The sequence below is a fragment of the Adiantum capillus-veneris genome, chromosome 1, assembly GCF_014529385.1.
Source record: "Adiantum capillus-veneris isolate H3 chromosome 1, ASM1452938v2, whole genome shotgun sequence".
NCBI lineage: Eukaryota > Viridiplantae > Streptophyta > Polypodiopsida > Polypodiales > Pteridaceae > Adiantum > Adiantum capillus-veneris.
Window position 1 is genome coordinate 100,958,079 of NC_140931.1, and position 23,421 is coordinate 100,981,499.

Genomic DNA, 23,421 nt, shown 5'->3' on the forward strand with positions numbered 1-23,421 from the left:
TTGGAGGGGGGACCGGCTCCATGTAAATCCGGTCCTCAACTGTTGTCAATAGCTTAATTTCTCTCTCTTTTTGAAGTATTGTTCATGCCTATCTAACTAGGTGTTATTCTTTTGTTGCTCTCTCCATCCAAGCACTCTTGCTATGCTCATTAGGAATCTATTTTAATGAAATGCTCACTATGTCTATGTTATTTTCCGATACACACAAGTTACTAGGCCATTACATGTTACATTGGTATCAAAGCACAAGGTTTCTCTTTTCTTGCTCAAGAAGAGAGGTCCTCAAGCTAACTATAAATGATTGGTATTATTAATTGCAATTGAGTAAGTAGAATAGGGATTTTTCAGCCTTGTGGTGCGCCATCTTCGTGCAGATAACGGGGCATCATCGTCGAGAGCTATGGTCTTAATAGTGGATTCCTACAAGACTTGCCTACGGCTTAACCACTATTGAGCTATTAGAAGCTTGACAGGAGCCGGTATTGTTTTGGTGGTGAAAGACCCTCTCTTATATTCCTTGCAATTAATGATATTCGAGCCACGGGAATAAGAGCTTGAGTGCTTTTCTAAAGGGGTTAAGAGGAGTAGCAACTAGGGCTTGAAGTGCCAAAGTACACCTAAAAAATTTTACACCTAAAAGTTGTTAGCATGACTGACAATAGTAAAGAGAGTGAAATTAATGTTGATCGCTTTGATTTTGCTGATGAACAGGCTACTAATGACGCCCCTATGCTTGTTAATTACCTTGTTTCTAGGCTTCAACAAGCCATGGGCAATCCATCCCTCCAAAGTGAAGTGCAACAACAGCTACGTGCTCATGGCATTCTCCAAACTCCCCACCAAGAAGAGAGAGTACCTAGGAAGCCTCCTTGTGAGACTTCCAAAAGAGGCCTCTCTCCAATAAGGAAAGAAGAAGAGGATCCGTACGAAGGGCTCAAAAATCTACTACTTGACGACGCATCTCCTTCCCAAAGGAGAACTCAAGTTTCCATGGTAGAGCCCCCACCGAAAGAACGAGAAAGAAGTGAGTCTCATGCCACCTCGGCGGAGATGGCTCTATGAAGACGACGGGCAAAACGTTCTCCAACACCCCCTAAATGGAGAAGACCATCGCACACTTCTCCACACCATAATTCAAAGAGGGACGACAGAAAAAAAGAGAAGAAAAAGGCAAGAAAGAGATCACCCTCTTCTCCATCTTCTTTATCCTCTTCCTCCTATGAAGAAAGTGATGGTGCAGACAAGGAGGAACAAGGGAAGAAAAAGGCGAGAAAGAGGTCACCCTCTTCTCCATCCTCCTCAAATTCTTCCTCCTCTGAAGAAAGTGATGGTGAAAATTTTGAACCACCAAAAAGAAGAGGCCATAGGAAATCCTATGCCACATGGAAGAGGTCGTCCAAGCTCAAAAAGTTCAAAGAGGGAGGAAAGAACATCTCTTCCCTTACCTACGGTGGCACCTTTGGTGCTACAGACAAAGTCTTGGCCTTCATCCAACAATTCAATGCGGCGTTTGGAGATGAGGCCTTCACGGAGTCCTCTAAGCTACGCCATGTAGCTATGCATTTTCAAAAGTCCTCCAGGCAATGGTGCTCTAGCCTACGGGCAAACGGTGAAGCTCCACGAACATGGATAGCTTTAAGAGCTTCCATCATGAAGCAGTTTTTGGCTACCGATGCCAAGACAAAGTACTCACCGAATGGTGAAGCTTGACGCTCTCTCCCAAAGCCATTGTCTTCAAAAAGATGGATTTTGGAGAGCAAAAACAACAATTTTGCGCGGGTCTAATTGAAGATATGGCGGAGTATGTTAACTCCCAAAGGCCACACACCATATTTGCGGTTATACACCATACTATGGTGGCTTCATGAATCGATTTCCAACAAGGGGCTAAGAGAAATATTAAGCCCACGCAGAACAAGGACCGTAATAACGAGCCTAAGGGGAAGGACACTGTCCAAAAGTCTCCTAAAGGCAACGCCAACAACAACAAAGCTAAGGAGAAGGGAGTTTATAAAGGCAAAAATAAACTCTATCATGAAGAGCTTGAGTGTTATCGTAAAGATAACCTTTGTTTCAAGTGCGGGGAGCAAGGGCATGCCTATCGTGCTTGCCCCCACAAGAATACACGAAATGAGCTCCTAGAGCTACCTTGGTTGAAATCCAAAAAGAGGATACTCACCAGAAAGGATCTCCTCTATGCCATGCTTGGGGAAAGGTAAGAGAACATGATGCTTTTATTCTCTTTGACCCTGGTTCTACTCACAATGTGATATCCATAGAGTTGGCCACCAAGCTAGGCATCCAAGCCTATGAGATGGGAGATGTCCTACCCGCTGATGGTGCTTTCAAGGGGCAAGAAGCCTCAGTCACTCCCTTAATTGGGAAATTGAGGCTCCATGTCCAAAACTATGTGGACAAGGAGGACTTCTTTATCTCTCCTCTCAAGCACAAGGATGTAATCCTAGGACCACCATGGTTTGATCGCATGGCTGCCAATGTTAAATTCCCTGAACGGCAAATCTACTTTAGGTTCAGAGAAAAAGATATGTACATAGATGCTAAGGAGTTGGGTAACACCATACCCATTGTACATATGCAAGCTTTTAATAAGTCAATAAAGAGCTCTATTTCCGTATACATGATTTTTGTTAAAGATCCTCAAAATGAACCTAATGCTTTAGCAAAAGAAAATATAAACAATCACAAGGAATTAGAGTTATCCAATTTTCTCAAGGGATTTCAAGATGTTTTTATTGACGACATCCCCTGTGAACTACCTCCTAAACGAGGCAATGATGACCATGCAGTTGAACTTATTCCAGGAAGTTCACCGCCTAATAAACCTCCTTATAGAGTTTCTCAAGCTCAACAAGAGGAGATTATGTGGCAAGTGCATGTGTTAGTTTAGAAGGGCATGGTTAGGCCTAGCTCATCTCCGTTTTGTTCACCCATGTTATGAGTGCAAAAGAAATACGGCACATATTGTATGTGTGTCGACTATAGAGCACTAAATAGGATCACTATCAAGAATAGGTTTCCTGCTCCATGGGTAGAAGACCTATTTGATAAGGTACAAGGGTCAATCCTACTTTGATAGGATTGACCTAAAAGTGGCGACCATCAAATAAGGATAGTTCATCAAGACATTATAAAGACCGCATTTCGCACTACATTTGGTATTTACGAATACATTGTCATGCCTTTTGGCTTGACCAATGCACTAGCCACATTTAACCACTTGATGAAGAAGCTATTCAAACCTCACCGAACCTTTACTGGAGTGTTCTTTGATAATATAATCATCTACTCTAATTCACTAGACGAACACAAGCAACACCTCCAGGTAATATTTCAAGTCTTACGAGAGAATAAACTTTATATGATCGAAAGAAAAGTGAGTGTTTCTTACAAGAGATTCAGTATTTAGGTCACATTATCTATCAAGATGGCATCCAGATGGATCCATCAAAGCTAGAGGTAATAAAAGGATGGCCTAATCCAAGGAATCTACATGAACTAGGAAGCTTTATAGGTATGTGTGCATACTATAAACGCTTCATAGAAAAGTTCTCACAAATTGCGGGACCATTACATGACTTAAAAAAGAAAAACGTTAGGTATACATGGGTCTGCCAAGGAGAACAATGCTTTCGAGAAGCTTAAAGGAAAGTTTATCTCTCAACCTATGCTTACACTGTCGGATCTCTCAAAGCCATTTGAGGTCCAATGTGACGTTTGTGGTGATTGTCTTGGAGCCTTTTTGCTCCAAGGAGGGCACTCCATAGCCTATGAAACTCGAAGGCTCGACCCTGTTGAGCAAGCTCTAGGCATATATAAAAAGGAACTCCTCGCATTTCTACATGCCTTAGACTCGTGGAAGCACTATTTATTGGGGACTCCTTTCATTCTACGGACGGGGATCACCAAAGCCTTAAGTACTTCATGACACAGACCAAGCTTTCTTAGAGTCGTGGAAGCACTATTTATTGGGGACTCCTTTCATTCTGCGGACGGGGATCACCAAAGCCTTAACACAGACCAAGCTCTCCGACAAACAAATGAGGTGGGCAAATTTCCTTTCGCAATTTCATTTTCATATTGCTCACATTGCTGGCAAGCATAATCAAGTAGTTGATGCACTCTCAAGACGGCCGAGAGTGAATGCGGTTTCCATAGCAACTCACAATTATCTATCTTCTATGATAGATGAGTACGCTATTGATCCCGATTTTAGAGATGTGATTTCAGCCCTTGCACTAGGGAAGAAAGAGGAACCATTTACCTTACAAAAAGGTTATCTTCTCTATGGCAATAGACTATGTGTTACTAACACACTACGTGAGAGAGTAATGTATGAATCTCATGCTCCTCCTTATGCGGGGCATAGAGGGATTCAGTCTACCCTAAAAGGAATAGAAACATATTTCTATTGGCCTACCATGAAAGCAAACATACAAGAGTATGTTTCTAAATGTGTGGTATGCCAAAAGAAGAAGTTTGATAGAGGGAAGCAACCTGGATTGTTTCAATCTTTGCCAATCCCTAATTCACCATGGGAGAGCATATCCATGGATTTTATCTTTGGATTGCCTAAATCTATCCATGGGAATACGGGAATATGGACGATAGTAGACAGGTTCAGCAAACAAGCTCATTTTATACTTGTCAAAAAGACTATCAAAACCCATCAAATGGAAACCCTTTTCATATCACAAATCTTCAAGTACCATGGCTTGCCAATGTCCATAGTTTCAAATAGGGATCCTAGAAGACCAGTAATTTTTGGAAGGGTCTCTTTGAGAATTTAGGGACAAGTCTAAACTTCTCTTCGGCCTATCACCCACAAACGGATGGCCAAAGTGAAATAGCTAACCTAACAATTCTTGATCTACTAAAAGCCTACGTAATGGAAGTAGATCAAAGGTCCCAATGGGAGAAGTACTTACCCTTAGTGGAGTATGCCTATAATAATATTGTACATACCTCCACAGAAAAAGCACCTTTCGAGATAATTGATGGAAGATCTAAAAGTCCCCTGCTACTTAAGGTACACGAAAAGATCTTCGTTGCAGATGAGTATAGCCGAGACCTACAAGAATCTTTCCAAAAGATTAAGGATGTTATCTCTATCTCACAGCAAAGACAAAAGGTTGTTGCTGATAAGCACAGAAGAGCCCAAGCCTTTAAAAAAAATGATTGGGTCTTGCTTAAATTTCCCAAGGCTTGATTAAGGCACACGACGGGCAAGAATCTTACAGGACACCAAAAGTAATATGCTAAATTAGCGAAAAGGTACTATGGTCCCTTCCAGATTCTTAGACCAATCAATGAGATGGCCTATCAACTTAAGTTGCCCAATCATTAGCTCATACACAATGCTTTCCATGTGAGCCTACTAAAGCCGTACAAAGGAGAGCCACCTCAAGAACCAACTATTGAAGACCCACCAAAGATACAGGACCAAGAAGAGGTGCTACAGCCCGAGTCCATTCTCCGACATGAAGACAAGGTATTGAGAGGCGGTAAGATTATCCGACGATATCTTATTAAGTTTAAGAATTATCCTTTTGAAGATGCTAGATGGATGCAAGGCATACAATTAAAAGATAACCTAAACCTTGTTAATGCTTACAATGCTTCCCTAGAGTAAGCAAATGTACAAATGTTTAAAATGAACAAAGTTTTTGTATTATAAGACTCTCTTTTTCTTTATTGTGCACAAATGTCAAGAAGTATGCATGCTTAGGATCAAGTTTGCGGAGACGACGTCTTCCAAACACCAGGTAGAGCTTGTCGCTCTACTGTGCAAGATTGATAGGACTAATGTGTAGACATGCTTGCAGCAGCTTAGGCTGTGAAGCGCCAAATGGATTAGTCATCCATTTTGGAACGATGTCGTAGGGTTAAATAGGGATCCTCTACCCGCTAGAAAAAGGACTAATGACTAGGCTTTATCTTCTCTATCCATAGTTGAGGATGACTATGATTTCAAGAGAGAGACTATATCAAATTATCCTAAATGATTTTCTCATGTTAAATTGATCCTTTAATATGGGGAAGTACCAGGGGAGAAAAAGCTAGAATATTGGTTACGCTAGCAGACCAATCACAGTAGGGATCCAAAGGGGGGGCCATCTGCAAAAGAAAAATGTGCAACAATGGGCTTCAAAGACCCTAAGGTTCAGCTTAGTAAGACTTCCAAAATGCTAAGGTTCCAAAATTCAAAGGTTATGTCCAATGGTCAAGCTTAGGGTGAATTGGATGCTTGTGGGAAGACTCAAAAGTCTTCCAACATCCCTATGCTTGAGGGGGCGAGCCCTTTTAGTAGGGGATGAGAGAGAGAGAGAGAGAGACACACACACACACACACACACACACACACACACACTCTTGCAAGCTCCCTATACACAAAGGGCATAGTGGACACATGTCAGCTCCCTAGCCTAGTTGTCCCGAAGGTGCATTCAAATCCTATTGGATGGCCATAGGTGGATCAATGAGAATTAGGCTAGAGTAAATCTAGTTTAATTCATTTAAAAACACTTGATGAAAGAACCAATAGAAATTAAGCTCTCTACAAGACTATTGGACAATTTCCCAAGGGGTCCAATGAGCATTCAGTAGCCCAATGGCTTGCCTGATAACCATTGGCCAAAAGACTAAGGGGTCTAATGAGAGTTTAATTGCATTATTTAAATACCTAAAGCTCTCACAAAAGGGGAAAGGGGGACACATGTCACAAGGCTATCACTTATGCTTCGTAATTATCATTGGCTAAGCTTTGCAGGGCCGAGTAGGTTGCCAGCATGAGTAAAAACCAAGAGGGCTCGACCGAGAGAGAGAGAGAGAGAGAGAGAGAGAGAGAGAGAGAGAGAGAGAGAGAGAGAGAGAGATGGCTGATTTTGGCAAGGCATTATCACACACACACTCACACAATCTCATGTGTGGAGTAAAGAAGACTATCTCCTTCTCAAGCTTTAATGGAAAGCTCATCATCTAGTCCAAGCTTGTGATAAGGGAGGCCTATACCAACAACTCTTAGCTTTGTGATGCAAATCCAACCAAGAGCCAAGCTCCAATGCATGCTCATCTCCTCTATCATGCTAATTACTAAGCTATGCTAAGCTATTATGAGTGATTATTCTTCTTTCTTGTAAGAATACTCCTTCTTCCTCTCGATCTACTCTCATACCCCGCTAGCTCTCACCATTTGTGCGAGATCTTGGGTCTGAGACCGTGAGGGAATTGATGTTGTGTTTTACAAGTGAGAGCTTGGTGCTTGAAGCTTCCATCTTCATTGCACCAGCAAGTTATTGAAGGAACACAAAGTATTGTATTGTAAAATGTCTCCCTTGATGGGGGAAACCTGTAATACAAAGCCTTTTGGAGGGGGGACCGGCTCCATGTAAATACAGTCCTCAACTGTTGTCACAATAGCTTAATTTCTCTCTCTTTTTGAAGTATTGTTCATGCCTATCTAACTAGGTGTTATGCTTTTGTTGCTCTCTCCATCCAAGTACTCTTGCTATGCTCATTAGGTATCTATTCTAATGAAATGCTCACTATATCTATGTTATTTTCTGATACACACAAGTTACTAGGCCATTAAATGTTACATCCCACATGTGCTAATAATGCTAAAGAGGGTGTAAAATCCCATTGGGGGTTTACCCTATGGTTAGGAGAGGGATTTCAAGGATCCCTAAGAACACAAGGATGAGAAAGAATAGCCAAGTAGCCCCTCCATTAATTTAAGTAGTCAAGATAAGGATAGGTCATGCCAGAAGGACCGATACTAATTTATAGTTCAAGGCACCCAAAGGGTAAATGGAGTAATATTTGAGCAAATAAATGTAGCTATGATTAAGGGGGTTGAATTTCAAGGTTCCCAAAGAATACAAGGGGGGAAAATGTAGCTCCTCCATTAATTTAAGTGGGCAAGCTAATGAAAGGTTATGCCAAAAGGGGAAATATTAATTTACAGTTTAAGACATCTAGAGGGTAAAGGGAGGAAGATATGAATTGTAGCTATAATTAAGGTGGTTTAGCTCGACAAAAACGTCTCGGTACCTCACTACCCCATCAGTACCCAATAGTACCTAGCATTAATAGCATTAATAACCATTCGCATCACCATCTCAACATTTAGTCATTGTATCAACATTGTGCAAGAATAAATAAATTACTTGCTCTAGCAACAGAGCAAGGGGGCCCTTGAGGAATTGGAACCCAACATTTGATGTCTCTTTTCTCTCTCTCTTGTGTCTCTCTCTTTCATTTAGTTCAGTTCACTTCTTTCAAGTGAAGTAAAGTGTCCCTTGTGTTTGTGGGGAGTACTAGATTCGAGCTAAATCCTTAAACACTTTCGTTACACCTGACATTAGTATCAGAGCTCTGTGAGTGCTTTGGATTTGCAAACTCAAGGGAAGAACCAAGAACCTCAAGAACCTAAGGAACCTCTCTCGAGGTTTTTTTCCCGACAAAGCTTCAAATCCCGATCATAAGCATCAAGTTGAAGGTAGTTTAGAGAATAGGGCTAGGTCAAAATAGGCTAGGCCACACAAGAGTGTTTAATGTTGAGTTCACCGAAAGCACACCAACCCCATTATATTACTTAAGTTGAGATAGTGCAGAAAGAGGTTTGTCCCCATAGGAGAGCTACAATTTTAAAGCTTGCAATGGAAGGTCTTACAATGAACAAGATCAAGTTCAAATTAGTATTGTACTTTACAAGTTTGAGACGTTTCAAAACATAGGATAGGCCAAAAGTAAGTCACACATGAAAGTGACATGTGTGTGTGTGTGTGTGTGTGTGTGTGTGGGGGGGGGGGGGGGGGGGGGCGGGGGGTATTCATACATATACGTGTATGTGTGTGCTTGTGTATTGGGAAGATTTTATGATTTCATGAACTCTAATGTGTATGCCTAAAGAACTTATCCACATATAAGTACCTTTAAGCAACAAGTAGAAGCTAGATCAAATAGCTTGTAGTGAGACATAAGGTAACTTAACCAACAAAGCCATATGTTAGGCTCAAATGTACTTTGGCATAGGCAAGTACTTTAAACTACCCGTATAAGTACTCTAGAGTACCTAATGTCACATGATAAGGACTTCCACAAAGACATTCAAACTAATCTCACACATGCACACAGAGGTGTCGATTATGTTGTTGTATTGGTGCTTGTGTGTGTATTCGATGTGTCTTTCGAGTAGGTTAACATCATGCTTATAAAGCTAATTGGGGACTTGAATATGTGGAGTAGATTGAGGTGAAAATTAAGGAGATAATTGCTTTTAAAATCCATATTTGAGCTCCTAGAAAAGTTCTTGGAATGCCCTTTACTCCCCAAGATTATGTGATCAAGTATTCTAAATTTGTCTACACAAATATGAGATCAAATAAATGTGTTTGGTTGTGAAATGACAAAAAGAATTCAGATCTCCAAGATAGTTGAAAATCAATAGCATGTAGAAGAGGTATTCTACATGCTAGTAGGAAGTTAGAGCTTGATATTTTAATAATCTCCTTGAAAAGCAACGCCATAGCTAATCATTTGTTGCTACACACTCAATTTAAAATTTTTGACTATTTAATTCTTCATTCTTGCTTGAATACACTCAACTTAAAAATTTTGACTATTTAATTCTTCATTTGCTTGAATATATAAGTCCTTCCTTGACTCCAAACATTTCTTATGACGTAGTCCTCACTATAGCCAATTGAATGATAAATCATAGGAGCAATGAAGCTAACCCTAACCTAGAGTATGAAGACTATTTAGACCATCATGCCTATGAGTGTAAGGTTAACCACTCCTTCCATCCTTGCCTAGATCATCTACTCTAATGCTCAACCTACTTTCCCTTTGTGTGGTTAATCCAACTCAACCTAGGCACCAAGGGAGGGATTTAGCACCTCCTTGAATACCCAAGGAGTCAATGAACAAGGCCAATGGAAACCCTCTTACTTCTTTCATCCTAAAATTAATATAATGCACAACCTAAAATAAAAAAAGATGAGGGAAAAGACTCAAGCGCATTGATTAGCACACACATAAACAAGCATGCCTTGATTGAAATGTTAAGCAAGACTTGTTGAAACAAAATCAGGAGAGTAAATCATTGATGCATTCATTGAGTTCAACCACCATACATGAAGGAGCATGGAAGAAGTAAAGATTACAAAGGAGTATGGTAGAGAAAAGGCTATGGGAGCTATGGAAACTCCTTGGTGCTTTGAAAGATCTTGGCTCAAAGCACAGACTTCCTCACAAGAACTTTAGAACCCCCAAAATGACAAGGCTTTGCCTATTTTTTATAATGGGGTTATAAAACTAGGATTCACATTTACTCAAGCAAAACTTGGTTGAAAATAGTCCAATTTTTTGGGTTTTTTTCTTTATGAGCTTGAAAATTACACAAAAATAATCCAAGGCTTCCCAACCATATAGCATGGCTCCCTAACACAAAAATGAGGATTTTACTATAGTTAAAATGATCAATAGGTTTCAAGCTTTATGAGCATGGGAAAATAAGTGTGCCCTTGGTTGCTAAACATTAATACAAGATTTGGAAAAAAGTGTGATTGATTTACATATGTGAAACACTTAACAATAGGGTTTTGTAAGTAGAATTGCTTTCATGAAGTTCGAAAAAAGAGTTGCTTGGATGAAGTCTAAAACATCATTTTACATCAAAAAAGGAATGAAAGAATAATCAAAATTCTCCCTCTTTGTTTCCAAGGATCAACTTCTAAACATTTGTAGCATTTTTCTCTGTGTTTGTAGTATAAGAAAATTGATTTTGTAAATCGTGGTTTTGATTTTGGGTTGTAGTATGTGTGTATGAAAACAACTACATAGGTAGTATATATTGTGAGGGAACGATGTAGTAATCAAATGCGATCTGCGTCAGAAGATTGAATTTCTCCAAGATTCTTCTGAAAGTCATCAACTATTTCTTGGTGATGCATTGTAAGAGGTCATTAACATCTATGTAAATGGTTTGTTTATCCTTGTTCCATTTGGAAATTCTGACAACCAGTCAAGGTTGAATTAGTATCTAGTAATCAGGTCATTCTCAACAATGCAATCCTCTTTTTCTTATATAAATTTCTATGTGTACGTGGTTAAGATATCAAGTTGAAGCTCATTTATAACTTGTGCTCAAGTAGTTGCATTGTTGTTTGAAATTCATCTAAAGTTTCACTTGAAATCGATGTAGGAACTTTGTTGTACATTGTAATGATGTTGTTTGTTGTGTACATGCAGTGAAAGAATTTAGTGTTTTATCCATAAGGTTGCATTGCCCTACAATTTTTTAGTATTGTCATGTATCAAAAACAAACATGGTATGTGTGTTGCAAACATAAGAGTAGAATTGAGAGATGTATGCTTCAAAAACATGGCTCTTACTATAAACACAGAATGTATTGAGAGATGTATGCTTGAAAAACGTGGTTCTTTCTATCAACATGGAATGTGTCTTGCAAATGTAAGACTAGAATTGAAAGGTGTATGCTTGTAAAACGTGATTCTTGCTACAAGCATGGAAAGTGTGTTGCAAATGTAAAAGTAAAATAAGAGTTTGAATAAAAGTGCAAAGGTGGAATGGAAATAATCGATATTTATATGATGTAATGTGTTGTGTACATTCAAAAATCATGAAGGAGTATATCATTTTTGCAATATGACATGAGAAAATAAGATGCAAAGTAAGAAAGTTGTATCGATGAGGTTGCATTGCCATATAATTTTTTTGAGTGAGACGAAGTCGACTAAATGTATCCAAAAAAAATTGTGATAGAATGTTGCTCCTTGATATAATTATGATATAATGTGTGAGGAAGCATGAAGGAGTATATCATGTTTGCAATATAACATAGAAAATTTACAAAAAAAAGAAAGTTGTATCCATGAGGTTGCATTGCCATACAAATTTTGAGTGTTTCCATGTGTAAAAAACAAAGACGATTCTTGCTACGAATACAGAATGTGTGTTACAAATGTAAGACTATAATCAAAATATGTACGCTTGAATAAAAAATAAACAATAAAGACCTATTACAATTTTAAACAAAAGTACTCGAATATCGTGGTTCCTCAAAAAATAGCGATTGTAATTAAATGTTGTTGTGGTTTTTCAAAAAATGAATGTTGTAATTAAATGTCATGTTTCTCAAAAAATAACAAGTATAGTCAAATGTTGTTATGGTTTTTAAAAAAATTGAATAGTTGAATGGATGTCATGTACCCATTGAAAGATGTCTCATTGTAACGAGAAATCAAATTTTGCACTAATGCAATTTCTACAATTTTACGAACATTCATATGCATAATACATAACTCAAAATGCCTTGTAAGCATCTACGTCCTCTTTCATTCATGTTGGTAAATTTTTTATATGCATGTGTTTCCTAGCTTCAAAGTTATTTGTCATTCCCATGTATACTCGATCATTGATCTTGTATGTACTTGAGTACACTATGAACTTTTCTTTTTTGATTGTTGTTATCTTTTTGCGGGCTTGAGGTCCAATTGGAGCGTCATCTGAATGTGTCCATTGGTTCTCCACGCGACCCCTTCAAAATTGTTATTTTCTCCTACACTGAATTGATATACGTAAGTGATGTGGAGATTGAAAAAAATTAAGTAATAGTATCCATCTCCATAAGAATCTCTCTCTCGTTTGTTGTAAACTTCTCGTCAATCAAAATTGGTTTGTTGTTTCCTCTTACTGAATCTTTGTGTTCATCTACAATGGAACAGAGTGCTTGCAATGCCTTGCCTTTATTTGTCGCTTTGAGTTTATTGATATCCATATTGTAAGTGTAATAGAGCATTCAATGGCATAGGTAGATATTTCATTTGTGTTTGTGCTTAACAAGTTATAGGCATTACGATCTAAAAGTAGTTTACTAGTCTCATCAAAATCAATTCAAGCTTTTGGAGGACTTTCTTTTGCAAGCATGTAGAATAAATGAAATGGGTTTGGAAATTAGTAGCAAGAAGTTAAGTTGACATGAGGGATTTCCTACAACAAGCTTCAATTGGCCTTTATTGAAATTGATCAATGTATTGTCCCACGTGTTTATGTACATATATTAAGTTTTCCTAAATTTGAATTTCTTTAATGAATTTGGACGGCGGTTCTCCTACAAGATTTGCTTTTCTCATTTGGGTTAAGTTTGCATAAGTCTCGCCAACTTGTGATTTCTTAGGGATTAACAAAGCGGTGGCACTATCCACGAAAAGATTGAAGAGATGTATATGTAGAAAACAATGTCAGTGACGTGATTCTCTTCTAATCCTATAGCTATGGTGGTTTATAGTTATGACTATGGCATGTACACTATCATTGTACATATAAAAGCCCATGTAGAAATGACGTGATTTTTTCTTTTGGAAATAAAATCTACATGCTGAAACAACAAGATAAGTAAGTTTCTTATTGAGAGCGATATGAAAACAAAAATCAAAATTTTGAATCCGTAAATAATATTTTTACTATGTAAGAGTGGTTTGAGTTGAATAACGACTCAAAAGATCCTCCATTGGGTTGACTAGGGCATGTATAGAATTTGTAGGTATCTTCTCTTTGTGACTTGTGAGAGCATTTCATATACAAATCCTGGTGAAAGTGAGTCTTTAATGATGAGGAGGTTTTTTTTGGATATGGTTGCATCCTAATATTTGTGTCATGTTATTGCATCCGCTAACATGATTGTGGAATGTTGTTTTTTGAAACCATTTCCTGTTGATGAATCTAGAATCTTGTTCTTCTTAGCTGAGTGTGATGAAGATGGAGGAGCATTCAAGTTTTACATCTATCGTGTCTATTGACTACTGTTATCGTAGCAAATTTATTGAATTTGGGAAGTCAATCCATTGGTGGTTCCAATGGCTCGATCAATATTCAATGTCACCATGCACTTTGCACCCATAGCAATCACTAAATCTCGTCAAAAGATTTATCATTTAACCATTCTTGCAAGAGTGGCTCATCACTAGCATTTGTCTTCAAAGTGATTTTGAATATGTCCTTATCTGAGAATGTCTTTTGGAGTATTGCCCTAGTATTGCATCATTTACAATGTAGACATCATTTGTGTGTGCATATTATGCTTGTGGAGCTGTCAATAGAAAATTATCGTAAAAAATTATGCACTTTGAGAGAGTATGTGTTATCTTATCCTTGAATGGGTTTTTGGCCCATATTATGTGAAGGAACCGCAGGTAGTCACGGTCAAATGCGAAAAGAAAAGAGAAGGTCATGTTGTAGCTTATTGTTACACTTACATAAGTTGATGTCACAATGTTGCATTGATGGCATAGATTTGTTCGATGATGGCACACGGCAGATAGTTATGCAAGGTTGACAAAGAGAAGGACGAGCTTATAAATGAATGCTTTGTGAAGCATTTTCTTGAAAATTGTAGTGATCTGATGTACAACCATGTCAAATTCCATTCTTGTTAGCATTGATATCTCATTGATTATGATCACATCAGCCTCATTTGATAGCTATAAACTTGAATTTTAGGATCAAGGGATAGAGGATAGAGTTGATAGCTATAAACTTGAAGTTTGTCATAAGCATCTCATGTCTCAATTTGAGTAATGTTAATTTTAGAAGGTTCTACTATGAAATTTCTATGGTACTTGTACAAATTATATTCCTCCAATGCTTCAGGTCTTGTGCAGTAAACATTGATTGGATGCATGACAATTGTGTGATTCTTAGAGACGGTTCTTTGTCCGAGGCTTGGAAGTGATGAATCAACATGTTCTACGTGGTCGCTCCTTGTTTTTATAGGAATCAACAAGAAACTTAGTGTTGCCCCTATTGGAGATATTGGTTTTGATATAATTACAACTACAATTATACAGAGCTTGACTACGTCTAGCCCATGTCTTTTTTCATCATCCTCTAAAAGGTTCAATTTTGTGCAAGGCACCATCTTCATTGCATACTTCAACAAGTAATATGATATTGATAAATTTTTAACTCTTTGTATGTTCATATGTGCCTTCCATAACAATAAGAGAATGGTATGGGACCACATTTTTGTGCTCGTATCCTAGACAAAAGTAGATCCATTTCAAATTCACTAGGTCAATAATTGGTCTATTTGGTAATAAGGATTGTATGGGAAACCATACTTGTATTTCGTGCCTCTCAAAATAGTTTTCCAATCTTCCTTGCACCTATGAATTTATTTGGTCAAAATCAAATCTCTCAATGTGGCAAAGAATTTGGATGATGGACCATCTATCAACGGTACGTATGTTGCAATCTCATTGGTTGTCTATTTGATATCATGTTGGCTTATCCATAGTATGATGTGTGCATGTAGAGAGCCATAGTTCTATATTTTTTACTTTTTTATCTTACCAAATGATGGAAAACATCATCGAGTATTTTTTATCCTCCAAATACATAGCTATTAAGAAATCTATGTAGGTGAGTGTGAAAGAACAGGGCACATCCGACAAGGCAATCCTTGCACATACAAGCAAATTCCTTGAGTAAATGAATCCCTTCTCTTGCATTTTTCAAGACTTTGTTGACTGTGAACAAATCAAATAGGCCCCAAATTTCTACTTTGTGATAAGGTCCTCACTTGCCAACAATGCCATGGTGGTGTTCCTGGCATACTTGATGGTAGTTTGTATCAGATAATGTTTTCTCAATGTCCCGTTGAAGCAAGGTTGTGTTTTTGGCATTTGCAATCATTATGGGGTGCATCATCAACAGATAGGGTTTGTATGAGTGTAGACTCAGAACATAGTTTCAATCCTCATAGGTAGGTAATCACTAAAACACATATCTCCATTGTAGTGTCCTTTTCCTATTAAGAAGAGGAATGGGAACATTGTGATTTTGATTGTGATGTCTTTCACCTCTCCCTAAAGCGATGGCATATCATTGTATGTGAACTCGATGTTTCACTCAAGCATGTATGAGATTTTATGTACTTGTATCGATTCAAATTTGTGTGTATCATATGTATTAAGTGTCGTACATCTTGATGTGGTATACATGCTCTCTAGGATGCTAATGTCACATAGTATGTCTACCCATTGCATCAACTTAAACAAATTATTTGTCAATTATCCCTTTATGATATCTGCAATAGTATCTCGAGACAAAACACATATAATCCATTTTTACTATTATACTCCACAATGGTCTCGTATTTTTGGATGATGGGATTGTATTTTAGGTTGCATTCTAAGCTGTCTTTGAGTGGAAACGACTTTATGTATATTGAGCAATCAAAAGAATTGAGGTTCTTTGACCAACAAACTAATAGATTTTCAAGCAAAGATTTTATATCTAACGTGCCTTTCACTATTGCATTTATAGCCATCAAGACAAATATAGTGATATTGATTATGCTCAGTAGTAGTACATATAGTCAGTTGTGACTCAATATTGCTTACATGTAATCAGCTATAGAATAATGATGTTTTTTCCTTATTTAGATCTCGTATAACTTGAGTAGCTTGTCCATTCTGTTTTGATATGATTGAGCCCAACTTTTTGGAGTAATGTTTGCCCAAACTATTTGGAAACATGTTCCTTTGTAAACGACACCCTAGCTAGTGCGCAACACTATGTGAAGTAACATAGAAGGCGTCTGCTTGAACTACTGAAGAAAATAGTGTGCTTGCTACCATCAAGGTGAATATAGGCATTGAATAACCATCTTGAGGTGCACTAATCCCAGCCTAATTTCTCTTGAAGTCAATGAGTTGAAACAAGCTAGTAGTTTGGCAAAAAGCATTAAATGCCAATTGCAATATCTTCACAATGACAAAAGCCATGAAGGTCTATGATAGGTTCCTCACCATAACTTCCTCGTGGATTTATACATGATTCTATCAATCAACATCTCCCCAAATTCTTGGAACTCGGTCATACCTTTCTATTTTACAAGACAAGTGGATAGTGGGGACACCCAAACAAATGTGGGTACATATCCCACATCAATGACCAAATTTCTATGGTGTTTAGATTGATATCCTTCAGCTCTTTGATCATGGACTTAAGCTGGATAAGATTCAGTTGAGACTCACTCACCACTATGAGGATGAAACCCCATATCTTGGTAGGAAGCTTCAAGGTACAAGCATGGCTCGGACTTCCAACCCATAGCTCATACGCATACACATGGGCTTATAGATTTTGTTCAGCCCAGGTTCCATTCTGCACACGCTCGACTCAATCATACAACCCATGTGTGCATGCATGTATGCAAAAATTGCACAACCACATCCGCGTGTGAGAGACACTCTAGAGGAGGCGTCGTTCGGCTTCTGCATGGGCACATATCTTGGCACTCATCTCTACTTTGGGCATCTGTACACATACAAGTACATAGCTCGTGTTTAGAGCTTTCTTGGCCACAACCATGTTTAGCATAGTCTGCAATGAATGCACTCGAAGAGATGATATCATAGGCATGGAGTTTAGCTAGAACTTTTATAACTTTTGTGAGGGTGCCAAATTTGGCATAGATATCAATCAAAGGTCCTCAAAAAATTGATAGGTAGCATCTCATCAGGAAAATTGTTGGCCTAAGGTTGCTAAGACAAGTGAGAGCACATAGCTCACCATCAGCTAGATGGGAGGGGGAGGGGGGGGGGGGGGGGGGGGGGGGGGGGGGGGGGGGGGGGGGGGGGGGGGGGGTCCGTCTTAGTCTTGAGCTTGTAGCCCAAATCGGCTTGGTAGGAATCTTTAAGGTGCAAGCATGGCCCAGCTTTCCATTCACATGCTCAGCTCAAGCATACAGCACGTGTGCACGTACATGCAACACTTACACAACCCCATCCGCATGGGAGGGATTTTTATCATAGCTTGTTAAAACATCCTAGAGCTTCATTTTAGTAGCCATGTTGAGAGTATATTTGAAGGAACGTGCTCCAAGACATGACATTCCGGACAATGGTGCATCAAGAGCTTCTTGTGATTTCATGTGGGGCACCACAATCGGCATTATATCAACACAATCACTGCCAAGAATGAAATCATACTCACACCTCTTGATTACTGATCTCATGGTTCTTTTGTGTTCAAATTCCCCTTGGCCATAGCATGTTTGGCATATCCTTCAATCAATGCACTCAAACATCCAACATCCCACACACAGAGTTCAACCATAACTTTTCTAGCTTTTATCAGGGGCACCACATTTGGTATATATATCAATCAAAGGTCCTCTAGTAGCCCATGATTAGCAACCTCATTAGAAATTCTTTGGCCCAAGGTTGTCAGGTCAAGAGGGAGCACACAGTGCACCATCAACTAGACAGGAGGGGGACTTGGACTCGAGCTTGTAGCCCAAAGCCGACTCGATAGGAGGCTTCAAGGTACAAGCACAGCCTTGAAAAAATGGAATCCACCATCATAAGAGGTCACTACAATCAAACACCAATCAATATCATCTGAAAGAAGCTCAGGGCTACAATCAAGCTCCTTCTTTCCTTGCCACATCCATGTGGGGCATATCCGGCAATCAACTCACTCAAGGAGACTACATGCTAAAAAACAACAAATAGCTTATTTTCCACTGCCATGTCAGGCATAGGTTGCAATTGACATGCTCCAAGAGATGAAATTCTAGGCAAATGGCTAGTCAAGACACAGTTCTTGAATAGCCCTTGAATAGTAATCTATTCTTACATTCTACAATCCATGTCAATCTCTTGTGATGTACTGCAAGATGCCTTCAGGGTGCACTCATAGATAATTGCATCTAGAGAGACCCCTTCATTTTGCATATGATGAAAACAACATAGAGCTTCTTGACCCCATCCTTTTTTAGCATAGGAAAAAGTTAATGAGCTCCAAGAGATGAAATATCTCATAGAAAGGTAATCAATAACTTCTTGTGTTTTGACTTACTCGAGGAGACGACATGCTAAAAATAGTGAACAACATCTTTGCCACATCCATGTTGAGAATACCCTGCAATTGATATGCTCAAAGGGATGCCATTCTAGGCAAGAAGTTGTTCAAGACACACTTCTTGAGCAACTCCTAATTAGCAATCAATTTGTGAATGTTGTACTCACTATCAAACTCTTGTGATGTAATGTGACACTCCTTCAAGGTGCACTCATACCACCTAGAGAGAGCCCTTCACTTCACATCTAATAACAACAACATAGAGCTTCTTAACTCCATCCTTGTTGAGCATAGGTGTCAATCAATGTGCTCCAAAAGACAACATCCTTTACAAAAATCTCATCGAGAACTTCTTGTGTTTTTTGTTAGTATACACAATGCTCATCGTGGCATAAATCCTTCTTTTAGACGCAATCTTTTAGCATGGTCATCAAGAACTATTTGTGCTCTCACACACGGAAATCCACATGGCATACATGTCGACCAAAGGAATCCAAAGTCAAACATATTTCTACAGCACCATTCATCTTGGAATTTGCCACAACCTACCTTCATGAATGCTAGAGAACTCAACGTGCATATGGAGAGCAACTAGTTTAGAGAAGAGATCGCAAAGCCAGCCATGGCATCCTTGCCGATACTACACTAAGCATCTTTGACAACTTAATGGGGGACCGCATGCTCCCTAGAGTGGCTACCCTGATGAATTAGCCATACACAAGCTTTCTTGATTTCATTCCACTCAGCATGCAATTCAAATTATGAATGTCCTGGTCCAAAAGAAGTAGGCAAAGTCCATAAAGTTTCAAGGTAATTCTAGCTAAGTCTACCATTCAATTATCATTGTCTAATGTCCTGTACTAAAATGTGGAAGACATTGAAGGATGTGGTTATGCATTATGGCATTGTTTGTGCAATCTTTATTATCGACTAGTGCTGCATCACAAGTCTAGTGGCTAAAGAAACTTGTTGTTTGTCACATGAAAGAAGGGAATCCAATGTCATATCACTTGAACAAGTTCAATGAAATTTTTAGCAAATTGATCGCACAGAATGTTCCTCTTATTAATGATAGCCTAAAAGCTATGTTTTTGTTGACCACTTTGTTAGAAAGTTGGGATATTGTTTGTACGACAATTAGTAACAGTCTTGCAATGAATGAACTCACCATGGAGAAGATTTCTAGTTCTTTATTGATTGAAGAGATGAACATGAAGAATAATGACATTGGGAAAGGTTCTACTGCTATTGTTCGTGGTAGACCGCAATCAAGAAAGGAATCTGTAGAAAGAGGAAAATCAAGAAGCAAATCTCCTTATGGTCATGATATAAAGTGTAACCATTGCAATAAGCCTTTTCATATACAAAAGGATTGATTTAGATGGAGAGAGAGCAAAGGAAAGCTAAAGGTAAGCAAGTTCAAGAAAAGGTGAACAAAAAGCTTCGCCTGTGAAGATTGAAGAAGCAAATGCAATGGAATCACATAAAGATGTGTTGTTCTTATCATCACCTGACTATGATGATTTAGTTGCAAGTTCCACTACTACCTTTCACAACTGGATCATTGATTTTGGTGCATCATTTCATGTTACTCCATGTAGAGAATGGTTCTCTACTTATGATGCTTCAAGGAAAGGTGTAGTCTGTATTGGAAACAATTATGTGTGTGACATTGGGCAACTTGATGATGAGGGTTATCATACCTCCTTTGGAGATGCTTCTTGGAATTTGTCAAAGAGTTCTTTGATTGTGGTAAAGGGTTTCAAACATGGAACTCTTTACACTCTACATGTTGCTTGTGTTAAGAACAATGTTATATGTATAGCCGAGCAGCCAAATACCTATTTGTGACATTGTCAACTAGGTCATATGAGTGAAAAGGGAATAAAAGCATTATCTCATTTGGGTTCTTTACCGGGTCTTGATTATTCTACCTTTAAGGTGTGTGAGCATTGTTTATATGATAAACAAACACAATGTCCTCATCAAGCAAGTGGCTATAAAAGAAGTAAGCGCTTAGAGTTGATACATAGTGACATTTGTGGTCCTATAAAGTGTCTTATTAGGGGGTGCTTCTTATTTTGCCACTTTCATAGATGACTATCCTAGTAAAGTTTTGGGTTTATCATCTTAAACACAAGGATCAAGTGCTTGATGCATTCTAAAAGTTTCTTATTATTTGAAGACCAGAGTGGAAGAAGGTCAAGTGCTTATGCACGGACAATGGTAGGGAGTACGTTTCAATGTCTTTCCAAGACTTTTGTGATTTAAAGGGAATCAAACGAGATTTGATTTCTCCTTACAATCCTCCACAAAATGGTGTTGTAGAGAGGATGAACAGAACAATATTAGACAAATTCAGATTTGTTGTCGACTGCCTATCTACTTAAAGGGTTTTGGGTAGGAGCATTTTCTAATGCAGTTCATCTCATCATTAGGTCACCTAATCACAAGCAGGTTCGAGATATGATTTGGTCTAAAAAGGTTCATTCTTTTGAACATCTTCAAGTTTTTAGATGTGAAACATTCTGTCATGTTCCTAAGAATATGTGTAACAAGCTTGACCACAAGTCAAGGAAATGTATATTCTTGGGTTATAGAGAGTCTGGTGAAATGGGATATCTTCTTTGGGATCCCAAAGCCAAAAGGATTGTTCGAAGTAATGATGTGTACTTCCATGAGCAAAATATGCATAAGAAACCTATACCTATTGTTAAGATTCTACATGTGGTGATTCAAGAGGATGGGATAGTGCATAATAGAGTATGTAATATACGTGAACAACAACCACAACATGTGGAAAATCCTCATGTATTAGAAGAAAGAGTGGAACAACCTAATGTGCCTGAGTTCAGGAGATCTACTCGGGTTTCTCGTCCTCCTGGATGTTTTGTTCCATCTCTTGACTATGTGATGTTGACAAATTGTGGTTAGCATTCATGCTATGAAGAAAGTATTGTTTGTAGATGATAAGCTTAAGTGGCAGTTGGCTATGCAATCTGAGATTAATTCTTTGAAGAACAATGACAATTGGGACATAGTACCTTGAAAGAGGGCATGAATGTTCTTCCTTGCATATGGGTCTACAAAATGAAGATTAATTCCATTGATGATAAGCCAAAGTACAAGGCTAGACTGGTTGCCAAGGGTTTTAAGCAACAAAAGGGTGTTGATTTTGATGAAACCTTTTCACCACTTGTGAAGATGACCACTCTTTGCTTAGTGCTTGCATTGGTAGCCATTGAGGATATGGAACTTGTTAAAATGGATGTCAAAACAATAGTCTTACATGGGAATCTTCATGAACATGTTTATATGCAAACCACAAGGGTTTGTTATTGACAAAAAGGGAGCATAAAAAGGCTCTATATGGGACAAAAGTGTAGGGATTTTAGGGCGGATAATTAAAGGATCCGTTCATAACAAAAGTAAGATAATTAACTAGAAATAACTCGAGAAAGATAACCAAACATAGATGCAAATTGTAATGGTAATGTCCTATGAACTTTGAGAGTATCGGAATTAGGAAATTAGGTGAAGCACTTTTGTGGATTACTTTGTGAGCATAGCGGGTGAACATAATTGATGGTAGCAACATAAACATGGTACTTAGTTAACTTGGCATGAACAATACTTTTGCAAGAGAGAGAGTTTAGAGAACATGACAATAGTTGAGGATCGGATTCATACGGAGCCGGTCCCCCCTCCAATAGGCATTTGTATTATAGTTTCTCCCATCAAGAGAGACTTGGTACAATACAATCTTTGTGTTCCTTGTGACCTAGGTGATGCAATGAAGATGGAAAGCTTCATGCATCACAAGCATAATATAAACTTTGTAAAAAGCATTAACTATCCCAAGCCTCACTCCCAAGGCCTCAAACACCTTCAAAGGTGGAGAGAGCTAGCAGGGAATGAGGATAGGGAAGAGGAAGAAGAAACATTCCATAGGAGAAAGAAATAGTTCCTCACTTATCATCACTCTTCTTGCTAGCATACATAATAGCATAGTAATGAAGATGGAGAAGATAGCAAGCTTAAGCATTGAAGCATGGCTCTTGGTTGGATTTGCATTCCATAGCGAAGAGTGTTGGTGTAAGCTCTCACTTCTCACAAGCTTGGAGAAGGAGGTGGAGTTCCTCAACTTTCACCAAGTGAGAATGATCCACAAAATGGGTGTGTGTGTGTGTGTGTGGTGTATATCCCCCCAGCACACACACACACAAAATGAGTGTGTGTGTGTGTGTGTGTGTGGTGTATATTCCCCCAGCACCCCCCTTGCTTTCTTGGGGCGAGTTGTAGCTTTTACACATGTTTCAAGCTCATTGGACCCCTTTCCCCCATAGCCAATCACATGCAGCATGCATTCAAGTACATGGGTAGTCTTTGACAAGTGTCCTCCTTACCCCTTAGAGAGAGAGAGTTTGAAAATATCTAGATATTTGTTGGATGGAACTAGAAGCTCATTGGACCCCTCTTAGCCCAACCAATAGCAATCAAGCACT